Source organism: Coregonus clupeaformis, unplaced genomic scaffold, assembly GCF_020615455.1.
Source record: "Coregonus clupeaformis isolate EN_2021a unplaced genomic scaffold, ASM2061545v1 scaf0324, whole genome shotgun sequence".
Classification (NCBI taxonomy): Eukaryota; Metazoa; Chordata; class Actinopteri; order Salmoniformes; family Salmonidae; genus Coregonus; species Coregonus clupeaformis.
Window position 1 is genome coordinate 425001 of NW_025533779.1, and position 8870 is coordinate 433870.

The following is an 8870-nucleotide window of genomic DNA, read 5'->3' on the forward strand; positions in this document are numbered from 1 at the left end:
CATGCTCTGAAGGGATGGCACATGCTCTGAAGGATGGTACATGCTCTGAAGGATGGTACATGCTCTGAAGGATGGTACATGCTCTGAAGGATGGTACATGCTCTGAAGGGATGTCGTGTTAGTCACATGACATCTAATCTTGTTCCGCCCAAATGAAGGTCTGGTGGACCAACGCATCAAACATGGCCTTAAGGTTCGGTTTAAAATCACATTTTAATTAGATACATTGTGGAAATGGGCAGGGTTTGGCAATAATTATGACTTTTTTACTGTGTTAAGTAGTGACGATGATAAATACTTTACTCAGTATGGTCACTCCCACTAAGACCATCTCTGAATGGTTGATAACCCAGGCTTATATGTGCTGTGTGTGCAATAGCCTGGGGACAACACTTACCTTGATAAAGACATTGAAAGTGTCTTTCTTCTGGAACCAAGTTACATCTTCCTCAGTACACAAACCCACACAACAACAACAAGCCATACCGTGGGGTGCTGGGTCCAGTCAGGTCTTTAACACAACAATATAACAAGCCATACCGTGGGGTACTGGGTCCAGTCAGGTCTTTAACACAGCAATATAACAAGCCATACCGTGGGGTGCTGGGTCCAGTCAGGTCTTTAACACAACAATATAACAAGCCATACCGTGGGGTGCTGGGTCCAGTCAGGTCTTTAACACAACAATATAACAAGCCATACCGTGGGGTACTGGGTCCAGTCAGGTCTTTGATAACAATATAACAAGCCATACCGTGGGGTGCTGGGTCCAGTCAGGTCTTTAACACAACAATATAACAAGCCATACCGTGTGGTTCTGGGTCCAGTCAGGTCTTTAACACAACAATATAACAAGCCATACCGTGGGGTGCTGGGTCCAGTCAGGTCTTTAACACAACAATATAACAAGCCATACCGTGGGGTACTGGGTCCAGTCAGGTCTTTGATAACAATATAACAAGCCATACCGTGGGGTGCTGGGTCCAGTCAGGTCTTTGATAACAATATAACAAGCCATACCGTGGGGTGCTGGGTCCAGTCAGGTCTTTGATAACAATATAACAAGCCATACCGTGGGGTGCTGGGTCCAGTCAGGTCTTTAACACAGCAATATAACAAGCCATACCGTGGGGTGCTGGGTCCAGTCAGGTCTTTAACACAGCAATATAACAAGCCATACCGTGAGGTACTGGGTCCAGTCAGGTCTTTAACACAACAATATAACAAGCCATACCGTGGGGTGCTGGGTCCAGTCAGGTCTTTAACACAACAATATAACAAGCCATACCGTGGGGTGCTGGGTCCAGTCAGGTCTTTAACACAACAATATAACAAGCCATACCGTGGGGTACTGGGTCCAGTCAGGTCTTTAACACAACAATATAACAAGCCATACCGTGGGGTACTGGGTCCAGTCAGGTCTTTGACACATTCACCCACTCCCCGCTGAAAGATCAGCCACAAAATGTTGGCACCATTGTAACAGGTTATAATCAAGCCCTGGTCTCCATGGGAACAGAAGAGGAATACCTGGTGTGGTAGTCTCAGGTTGGACTACTCCAAATCATCTTGGTTCTGACACACACACACACAAACTTCGCAGGACCATCAACTATTTAAATACCTCACACCCTACGGTAACCTGAGGATCATGAGACCCGTCATAAATCAGAAGAACGTTCATAACCTATTTATTGACACTTTCTGTAGTGTCCTGTAATACTTAGTTTGAAGTGAGACACCTTCCGTCATTTATAACACATTTACATTTTAGTCATTTACAGACGCTCTTATCCAGAGCGACTTACAGTTACACGTCTATAAAGACTATCATATGACGCTGTACTTACTATGACGTCAGACACCTTTGGTCGTTCATAACACACACATAAAGGCTTAATGATGTAAACGCAAATGTATTAACACCTTAACAGCTAAAACAAATAAACATTAAAAGACATGTTTAAACCATACGTTTCCTTTTATTTGTACATTTTTTAAACAATACAAATACATGACGTTTCAAAGAATTCCAGCAATGCAATTACATGTAACATTACACAGGGCTGTGAATAGTGTAGTTTGTCCCTGAGCTGGAGGACGAATGGTTCTTGCCTCTTCCTGCTGGAGGTACTGCTGGAGGACGAATGGTTCTTGCCTCTTCCTGCTGGAGGCACTGCATGTTGGTTCCAACCTTACATTAACAACTAAGAAAGTTAGCAGGTCTGTGAGGAAATGCCTTTGTCACACCATCTGGATAAGGGCATTTCTGTGCTGCGCCAGAAACTCTACATGAGAAGATGGAAAACTCCATTCAATTAGTATTATTATTTTCCTCTTTCATTTACAAATCTGATGATGTGACTATGAGACGTGGCTGTATCTAGGGGGATTTGTATTTAGCTGAGCCTGCTTGCTAACTGCATTTCGGCTAGCCAGCAATTGCTCTGAAGTCACCGAAATTATTTGAAATAACGATTGAGGTAGCTACAGTATGTAATCTAAGTCAACACGTAACTACTACAAACTAATTGAAATTACAATAAATAAAGGTTAACTTACTTGTTTTTCGCTGTGTAGTGGCAACAACTGACATCTCATTTACGAACTCATCACATGACCAGCGTCTCGCCAGTAACACTCATAAAGTACTTCCGGGTCACGGAATTTCTTACATTTTCAAAATAAAAGTCCCACCAATGTTATTTATTTATTTATTTAACCTTTATTTAACCAAGTAAGCCAGTTGAGGAACAAGTTCTCATTTACAACTGCGACCTTGGCCAAGATAAAGCAAAGAAGTGCGATAAAACAACAACACAGAGTTACATATGGGGTAAACAAAAACATAAAGTCAAAAATACAACAGAAAATATTATACAGTGAGTTGCAATATAGTAAGTTATGGAGGTAAGGCAACTAAATAGTGCCATAGTGCAAAATAGTTACAATTTGTATTAACATTGGAATGATAGATGTGCAAAGATGATGTTACCAAATAGAGATACTGGGGTGTGCAAATTAGCAAAATAAATAACAATATGGGGATGAGGTAGTTGGGTGGGCTAATTTCAGAATGGCTGTGTACAGGTGCAGTGATCGGTAAGCTGCTCTGACAACTGACGCTTAAAGTTATTGACGGAGATAAGAGTCTCCAGCTTCAGAGATTTTTGCAGTTCGTTCCAGTCATTGGCAGCAGAGAACTGAAGGAATGGCGGCCAAAGGAGGTGTTGGCTTTGGGGATGACAAGTGAGATATACCTGCTGGAGAAAAAAAATCCAGAAAATCACATTGTAGGATTTTTAATGAATTTATTTGCAAATTATGGTGGAAAATAAGCATTTGGTCACCTACAAACAAGCAAGATTTCTGGCTCTCACAGACCTGTAACTTCTTATTTAAGAGGCTCCTCTGTCCTCCACTCGTTACCTGTATTAATTTGGCACCTGTTTGAACTTGTTATCAGTATAAAGACACCTGTCCACAACCTCAAACAGTCACACTCCAAACTCCACTATGGCTAAGACCAAAGAGCTGTCAAAGGACACCAGAAACAAAATTGTAGACCTGCACCAGGCTGGGAAGACTGAATCTGCAATAGGGGCAGCTTGGTTTGAAGAAGTCAACTGTGGGAGCAATTATTAGGAAATGGAAGACATACAAGACCACTGATAATCTCCCTCGATCTGGGGCCCCACGCAAGATCTCACCCCGTGGGGTCAAAATGATCCACAGAACGGTGAGCAAAAATCCCAGAACTACACGGGTGACCTAGTGAATGACCTGCAGAGAGCTGGGACCAAAGTAACAAAGCCTCCCATCAGTAACACACTACGCCGCCAGGGACTCAAATCCTGCAGTGCACAGACGTGTCCCCCTGCTTAAGCCAGTACATGTCCAGGCCCGTCTGAAGTTTGCTAGAGTGCATTTGGATGATCCAGGAAGAGGATTGGGAGAATGTCATATGGTCAGATGAAACCAAAATATAACTTTTGGTAAAAACTTAACTCGTCGTGTTTGGAGGACAAAGAATGCTGAGTTGCATCCAAAGAACACCATACCTACTAGAAGCATGGGGGTGAAACATCATGCTTTGGGGCTGATCCGTGTAAAGGAAAGAATGAATGGGGCCGTGTATCGTGAGATTTTGAGTGAAAACCTCCTTCCATCAGCAAGGGCATTGAAGATTAAACGTGGCTGGGTCTTTCAGCATGACAATGATCCCAAACACACCGCCCGGGCAACGAAGGAGTGGCTTCGTAAGAAGCATTTCAAGGTCCTGGAGTGGCCTAGCCAGTCTCCAGATCTCAACCCCATAGAAAATCTTTGGAGTCCGTGTTACCCAGCGACAGCCCCAAAACATCACTGCTCTAGAGGAGATCTGCATGGAGGAATGGGCCAAAATACCAGCAACAGTGTGTGAAAACCTTGTGAAGACTTACAGAAAATGTTTGACCTGTGTCATTGCCAACAAAGGGTATATAACAAAGTATTGAGAAACTTTTGTTATTGACCAAATACTTATTTTCCACCATAATTTGCAAATAAATTCATTAAAAAATCCTACAATGTGATTTTCTGGATATTTTTTTCTCATTTTGTCTGTCATAGTTGACGTGTACCTATGATGAAAATTACAGGCCTCTCTCATCTTTTTAAGTGGGAGAACTTGCACAATTGGTGGCTGACTAAATACTTTTCCCCCCACTGTATAGATGACCTGGAGCCAGTGTGTTTGGCGACGAATATGTAGTGAGGGCCAGCCAACAAGAGCGTACAGGTCACAATGGTGGGTAGTATATGGGGCTTTGGTGACAAAACGGATGGCACTGTGATAGACTACATCCAATTTGCTGAGTAAAGTGTTGGAGGCTATTTTGTAAATGACATCACCGGAGTCAAGGATCGGTAGGATAGTCAGTTTTTCGAGGGCATGTTTGGCAGCATGAGTGAAGGAGGCTTTGTTGCGAAATAGGAAGCCGATTCTAGATCTAACTTTTGATTGGAGATGCTTAATGTGAGTCTGGAAGGAGAGTTTACAGTTTAACCCAGACACCTAGGTATTTGTAGTTGTCCACATCTCTAAGTCAGACCGTCGGAAGAGTAGTGATTCTAGTCGTGGTGGGCGGGTGCAAGCAGCATTTGGTTGAAGAGCATGCATTTAGTTTTACTAGCGTTTAAGAGCAGTTGGAGGCTACTGAAGGAGTGTTGTATGGCATTGAAGCTCGTTTGGAGGTTTGTTAACACAGTGTCCAATGAAGGGCCAGATGTATAAAAAATGGTGTCGTCCGCATAGAGGTGGATCTGAGAGTCACCAGCAGCAAGAGCGAAGCATCATTGATATACACAGAGAATAGAGTCGGCCCGAGTTGAACCCTGTGGCACCCCCTTTTATAGAGACGGCCAGAGGTCCAGACAACAGGCCCTCGATTTGACACTTGAACTCTATCTGAGAAGTAGTTGGTGTGAACCAGGCGAGGCAGTCATTTGAGAAACCAAGGCTATTTAGTCTGCCAATAAGAATGCGGTGGTTGACAGAGTCGAAAGCCTTGGCCAGGTCGATGAAGACGGCTGCGCAGTACTGTCTTTTATCGATCGCGGTACATAATATTAGCAGTGTCAATAACCATTCATGATATATTCAAAATTATTTGTTCATATTTAAGTGACATTTGCATTACATTTGGGTTTTAAAACATGTTCCAAGGTCGACTAAATGCCCCCAATGCGAATCACTGTATATGGAATACATATTGGCTTAGAGCAAGAACTGTTCTAGGTGCAGCAGTAAAGGCATTGTAGGGAATACTCAGTAGGGTCTGAAAAATGTATATATGGTGTCATTTCATGGGGCTCTGAATAGTACAGTGTTGCTGGCCTTTTACTCCACCCATTCCAATAGTACAGAGTGTTGCTGGCCTTTTACTCCACCCATTCCAATAGTACAGAGTGTTGCTGGCCTTTTACTCCACCCATTCCATTGGCGGCCATAAACCTAGCATGACATACGGTTATAGATTATTTGTAACATTTATGCAGTGTTTATTTTACATTTACATTTTAGTCATTTAGCTCTTATCCAGAACGACTTACATTATTGTTTTTTTTATTTTTTTATTTTTATTTTTTCATACTGGCCCCCCGTGGGAATCGAACCCACAACCCTGGCGTTGCAAATGCCATGCTCTACCAACTGAGCTACATCCCTGCCGGCCATTCCCTCTCCTACCCTGGGCCAATTGTGCGCCGCCCCATGGGTCTCCCGGTCATGGCAAAAAAGAAAGAAAAATTCAACTCCATCTTTCATCGAATCAGATGGCTTATTCATCACAAAACCATTTGATGTTACAAATTATTTGAATGATAGGTGCTTCACTAGCCAAAAGTAGGCAAGCTTAGGCAGAAAATGCCAACAACGTACAGTGAGCCTATCGCATTTATGCATAAAAAAACAAATAATGAAAGAAAAAGCTAGCTTGTAGTAATTTGAATTTTTAATTAGGTGGAGGTGGAATAGATATTATTTTATCGATCACAATGGCTTAAACCTCACTGACATTGACAACTTAGATGGAAAGCTTACTGAGGATGGTAGCTGACTCTGGAGCCACTCCCTATCTGTCTTATCTTTGCAATCTGAGCCTAGAGGAAAGTCTTTGTCCTCAGGCCTGGAGGGAAGCTAAAGTAATCCCGCTACCCAAGAGTGGTAAAGCGGCCTTTACTGGTTCTAACAACAGACCTATCAACAAATTAACAACAGACTTTCAGCTTATAGAGAAGGGCACTCAACATGTACTGCACTGGCACAAATGACTGATGATTGGCTGAAAGAAATTGATAAGAAGATTGTGAGAGTTGTACTGTTAGATGTCAGTGCAGCCTTTGATATTATTGACCATAACCTGTTGTTGAGAAAACGTACTGTATGTTTTATGGCTTTTCAACCGCTGCCATATTGTATATTCAGAGCTAACTAACCAACAGAACAGAGGGTTTTCGTTAAAGGAATCTTCTCTAATGTCAAACATGTAAAGTGTGGTGTACCGCAGGGCAGCTCTCTAGGCCCTTTACTCTTTTTTCTATTTTTACCAATGACCTGCCATCAATAACAAAAGCCATTGTGTCCATGTGTGCTGATGATTCAGCCATATTCGTGTCAGCAACCACAGCTAATGAAGTCCCTTACCAGGGGTTGCAATCAGTTTTGGAATGGGTGGCCAGTAATAAGCTGGTCTGAACATCTCTAAAAACTAACGTGTATTTGGCTGTACAAACCATTCCCTAAGCCTTAGACCTCAGTTGAATCTGGTAATGAATGGTGTGGCTGTTGAGCAAGTTGAGGAGAGTAAATTACTTGTCATGTTCAAAACATATACAGTGCATACCCCTTGACTTTTTCCACATTCTGTTACGTAACAGCCATTTTCTAAAATGTATTAAATTGTTTTCCCACCCCCATCAATCTACGCATAATACCTGTCCCAATGTGGTGAAGTAGAGCCAAGGCGCAGCGTGATGAGCTGAGCATGTTTAGTTATCTTTAGTGATAATTACGGACAATCAACAAAACAACAAGCGACTGACGTAAAGTCCACGTACAAACACAACCAGCTGGAACAAAACCCAACCAAAGGGAAAGCAGACAGTTTAAATAGGCCCCAATCAGAGAACCAGCCACACTGACACTCGTTGCCTCTGTTGGGAGTCACTCTACATATGAAATCAACAAACTAGAACTCCCAACATAGAGATACAACACATAGAATGAACACACCCTGGCTCAACATTATAGAGTCCCAGAGCCAGGGTGCGACAATTTCCCAAAAAGGCGCGGACTGCGGCCGCGCTCAGCTAGAACAAAACAAGCTGGGTGCAGGCATTCCTCTGCGGCCTGCCGGGCTTGCCCACCCACCCATCACACCCCCCACACGCCCCTGGTCGGTCTGGCCCCGCTGTCTGGAGCTGGAACTGGGCGTGCAGGAGGCGGTTGGCTTCAGCTCCGTTGGCCGATGCAGTTGGCGGTACCTGATTAGGCACCCGGTGACCGAGCACTGGTTGCGGACTAGCGTGCACCCTGGCTTGAGTGCGTGAGGCAGAAGCGGACCCGGACGGAGGGCTGGCGATCTGCACCCCTGGCCCGTGGCGTGGGACCGGGCCGGACCGAGGCTGGCCCCGATCTGCACCCCCTGGCTGGTGCGTGCAGCAGAGAGCGGACCGGACGGGCTGGCGATACGCACCCCTGGCTTGAATTAGCGTAGAGGCGACGAAGGCCTCACGGACGGCACTCGCACCCCTGGCTTAGGTGCGTGGGCGGCGGACCGGTCGGGCTGGCGATGCGCACCCCTGGCGAGTGCGTGGAGCGAGCAGGCCTCACGGACCCCTGGCTGGCTCGCACCCCTGGCTTGAGTGCGTGGAGCAGCGCCCTTGCCGCGGACCGGGCTGGCCGATGCGCACCCCTGGCTTGAGTGCGTGTGGGCGGGCTCGGGCTTTGCGGGCTGGCCGGCGCTCGCACCCCCTGGCTCGGGTGCGTGGAGCAGCGGGGCTTGAACACCCAGGCTGGCGACTCGCACCCCTGGCTTGGGTGCGGAGTAGCAGGAGGCGGAGCTGGACCAGGCTGGCGGCTCTTCGCACCCTGGCTTGGGTGCGGTGGCAGGCGAGCTGGACCAGGCTGCGACTTCGCACCCCTGGCTTGGTGCGAGTGGCAGGAAACAGGCCGGGAGCCGGGCTGGCGGAGCGCACTTGGCTTGGTGCGAGTGGCAGGAACAGGCCGGGCCGGGCTGGCGGCGCAGCGCACGTAGGCTTGGTGTCGTGGCGAGAGCTGGCCGGGCCGGCTGGCGGCGCTTCATCTAGGTTTGGTGCGAGGAGCAGGA

General features: G+C 45.9%; 1 long non-coding RNA gene across 1 annotated transcript; it reads right to left on the reverse strand.

Annotated features, from left to right (window-relative positions):
• Positions 1-1962: 1962 nt before the first annotated feature.
• On the reverse strand, positions 1963-2652 carry LOC123484463. The gene is made up of 2 exons (XR_006658541.1): positions 2563-2652; positions 1963-2194 (listed from the first exon to the last, which is right to left on the reverse strand). It is a non-coding gene; the product is annotated as an uncharacterized LOC123484463 (long non-coding RNA).
• Positions 2653-8870: the final 6218 nt, after the last annotated feature.